Below are 4,590 nucleotides of genomic sequence, written 5' to 3'. Positions count from 1 at the left end.
AACGCATACTTCAAAGAGCGTGGTTCACTTAGTGAAGCTAACGGACTACTGCGACGAGGAAAACAGATTGTAATCCCTGAAAGTATGAGAGAAAACATGCTGCAGAAAATCCACCAGGGTCATCAGGGACTTACAAAGTGCAGAGAGCGATATAGAGGCGCAGTGTGGTGGCCTGGTATCGCCAGTGATGTGAAGAAGCTTATAACAGCATGTAAACATTGTAGTATCTACAGACCGAACCAGAGCAGAGAACCACTGATCACCACCCCATTGCCGGACCTGCCTTGGCAAAAACTTGCTGCCGACCTGTGCGAATACAAAGGTCGTCACTATTTAGTCGTGATAGACTACTTCTCCCGATGGCTTGAAATCTTGGATTTGCCAAAGACTAACTCAGACACCATCATACGCAAACTGGGAGGCATCTTCACACGTTTTGGAATGCCAGAGGAGCTCATGACTGATAACGGCCCTCAGTTTGCAGCAGAACAGTTTAGATGCTTTGCGGCTAAGTGTGACTTCCGACATATCACTTCCAGCCCCCATTTCCCACAATCCAACGGCATGGCCGAACGAGCCATAAAGACAGCAAAGTGGATTCTGAAACAAGACGACCCCGACCTAGCTTTACTGAGTTATCGCTCAACACCAACAGAGCCAACGAAGGAAAGCCCTGCCAGGCTGTTGATGGGTCGGGAAATCCGCACGACTCTTCCAGTACTAAAAGAGAGTTTGCTGCCGAAGTGGCCTGATCTTGAAACTGTTAAAATGAATGATACAAAAGCAAAGCGGTGCTACGAGAAATACTACAACCGCAGATACTCCACCAAAACTCTTCCCCCACTGTCTGTAGGCGACAGAGTTAGAATAAAGACTGATGAGGAAAAAGTTTGGACGACCACAGCGACGGTGCAGCGCCAGGAGGCCACACCGCGCTCCTTCACCCTGGAGACTGGGTGTGGCGGTACGCCCAGGAGGAATCGGCGCCATATCCGCCTGGGGGATCAGGAACTGATCTTTCCCCTAGAGATGGACATTTCTCAGCCAAATGATCCAAATGAGCAGTGTGGGCCAGTAGGGCAGTACTCTAGTGCTACCAGGAGTAATGTTCCTGCCGGACCTCCTGGTTCCCCCCAAACCCAGAGTAAAGTTGTATGTTAGCTAGTAGAGATGAGGGACTTCAAGGGCAGAATAATCCCTGTCCCATCTCTAGGGATTGTGATAGTCTACCCACACCCTTAGCCAGTTACGGTTGTGTTTAGTTTTATATATATATGCACAAAAAAAAACAAAAAGGGAATATAGAGGGAGAAATGTACGTGTTAAACAGGAGGGTTGATGTGTTGTTTGCCCATTGTTAAAAGGGGGGAGATGTCACGTGAAGTGAATATATTTTAGTCTAGACCCCCGGGATTTCTAGACAGAAAAGAAGCAAGGCACTTCCTGTCTCATGTTGTTGTACCCAATAAAGAGTGTTCCATCGTTAACCGACCTGACTGTCGGAGTGATTTGCTGCCATAGATAAACGTCACAGATTGTATGACCAAGTTGATCTGCTTGTCGAATTTTAAGTCACTGTCAAACATTACCCCTAGGTTTTTTACAGTCATCTTCAGATGATGAGCCAGGAAGCCTAAGTCATGGTTAAAAGCAGCAAATTTCGCCAGATCGCCAAATAAAACACACAGTTTTATCCTCATTTAATTTTAAAAAGTTCCACGCCAACCATGCTTTCAGATCAGTCAAACAGTCAAACAGTGGCTGTAGAGACATCCCTCCGGCTGCTTTTAATGGTAAATATATCTGGCTGTCATCCGCATAGCAATGGAAAGAGAAGCCATATTTCCTTAGAACTGATCCTAGCGGAAGCATGTGCAGGAAAAAGAGAGTTGGGTCAAGTACAGAGCCTTGGGGGACACTGCAAGAAAGGCTAGTTGAAGAGGAGGAACAGTTACCAATATTAACAGAGAAACTTCTATTCGTGAGGTATGATCTAAACCAATTAAGAACAGTACCACGAATTCCCACACACTGCTCCAAGCGAGATATGAGGATTTCATGATTTCAGAGACATCTAAAAGCACCAGCAGAACGAGATCCCCAGCATCTAGATCTGTGAACCGTTTGGGATGACAAGGTTGTAATCTGATTATCTAAGTCATAAGTATACACAAACACAATGTCCCTAGGCTAATAACAATTATGGTGTTTTTTGTTTTTATTGAACACACATTAAACATTCACAGTGCTGGTAGAAAAAGGATTTGAACCTTTGGACCCTTGGGTAGAAATAACCTGAAATAAGCACCTCCTGTAACTGTGGATCAGACCTGCACAATGTTCAAGAGGAACGGCGCCGACAGCGATGGTGGCCGTGGTTACTCGCGCTCTCTTGTGTTTGTTGTTTTTCTTTGTTTTCTTGCTCTTTTGTAACTCATCCCAGATTACTTTTACCAGAGAAGAACGGTTAAACATGTTTGTGTATACTTATGACTTAGATAATCAGATTACAACCTTGTCATTCCAATACTTGTCACACCAAACTACCTTCCTCCGATTTTTGTGAATGAAGAATGCTGTATGGACATTCTGATCGGAGGTGCAGCAGCAATATACGGGACCTGGAAAAAATGCTGCAGACGTGGAAAACGGGCAGGCGCCTTGGTGCGGTTATGACATAGGGGAACACGGACCTCATTCCCATCTATTCACCTGACTAATCTTCGCTCCCTGATCAACAAAATGGATGAAATTCTTCTCGTCAACAAGACTAACTCTGACTTTGTACGCTCTGCTGCTTTGTGCTTCACCAAGACCTGGCTCAGCGAGTCCATCGCGGACAGCGCGATTCAAGTACCGGGCTTCCAGGTGTTCAGAGCGGATCGTGTAAAGGAGCTGTCCGGGAAAACAAGAGGAGTTGGAATCTGCTTCTACATAAATGAAGGTTGGTGCACAGATGTCACAGTGCTACAGAGTGCAGACCTAGAGTCTCTTGCAACTGCAAACCCTTTTACTCTCCCCGTGAATTCAACAGTTTCATGCTAATGGGAGTGTACATAACACCGCAGGCTAATGCTAGCGCACTACGGCTCCTGGCAGAACCGATAACTAGCCTGGATCTAGAACATCCCAACTCTCTGCTCTCATCCACAAACTGCCCAAAAACAGACAGCACGTTACCTGTCGCACCAGGGACAAAGTCACACTGGACCACTGCTACACAACAATAAAAGATGCCTATCATTCTGTCCCATGTGCAGCCCTGGGACTCTCAGATTACCGTATAATACCCTAGTTCTTTTATTGGACAGCTCTGAATAACGAAGGAGTCCGTCTTTCTTCATTTAGTGCTGATTTATTTTAAACCACAAGTAAAAATTACAAACACGACCCAGGTTGTCCCTGGCCATACAAAGCCTAATACATTTATAAGTTTTGGGCTAACCCCTTACACAGATGAAGTCAGTCTGCAGAGTCCATCTCTTATCTAGTTCTTCACAGGCTTGGAGCAGCTGGATTTTACCTAGTCATAACAAAATGAGGAATTTCAATGTGTGTGTGTTGTCACATGGTGCTTAGCTAAGGCATTAATTCAGACATAATATTCAAACACAAGATTTAATACAAGAAAACAATTGGTGCCATGGTTCACTTTTCAGAATCAACATTCTGTCTGCTAACCTTGAAACAAAACAGACTAGAGCAGACTTTGAATCTTACTAAATCGCATTACTAACTTACTAAATCACATTACTAACACATTAAGGTCTAACAATTACTAATATCTAACAACTGTATGGTCCATCTTATTCCAACCTACAGGCAGAAACTTAAAGCTGCAAAGCCTGTGGTCAAAAGAGTGAAGTGCTGGTCTGAGGAGGCTAAGTCAGAGCTACAGGCCTGCTTTGACTGCACAGACTGGAGTGTATTTGAGACTGCAGCTACAGACCTGGATGAACTCATTGACACTGACATCTTATATCAGCTTCTGTGAGGATCTGTGTGTGCCCAAAAAGTCCTGCACATTGTAATACCCCAGTTCTTTTATTGGACAGATCTGAATAACGAAGGAGCCTGTCTTTTTTTCATTTTAGTGCTGATTTATTTTAAACCATAAGTAAAATTACAAAACACAACCCGGGTGGCTCCCCCTTCCAGGCATCCCTATGCAGGCTGCTGGAAAAAAAAGGAGAGCCCCGGAAACACAGAGCCTAATACATTTATAAGTTTTGGGCTAACCCCAAACACAGATGAAATCTGTGGGCACACACACATCCTCACAGAAGCTGATATAAGATGTCAGTGTCAATGAGTTCATCCAGGTCTGTAGCTGCAGTCTCAAATACACTCCAGTCTGTGCAGTCAAAGCAGGCCTGATGGAGGACATAACAAGTGCTATGGATGAGAAGAAATACATGATTGGAATATTTATTGACCTAAAAAAGCATTTGACACAATTAATCATGAGTTATTAATGGATAAGTTAGAAAAATATGGGATCAGAGGAATGGTTCTGAAATGGATTAGAAGTTATTTGACACAGAGGCGTCAATTTGTGAAGTTGGGTGAATACCAATCGAGTGAGCTGGA

The sequence above is a fragment of the Monopterus albus genome, unplaced genomic scaffold (genome assembly GCF_001952655.1).
Source record: "Monopterus albus unplaced genomic scaffold, M_albus_1.0 scaffold270.1, whole genome shotgun sequence".
Taxonomy (NCBI): Eukaryota; Metazoa; Chordata; class Actinopteri; order Synbranchiformes; family Synbranchidae; genus Monopterus; species Monopterus albus.
This window is presented reverse-complemented; position numbering follows the sequence as displayed.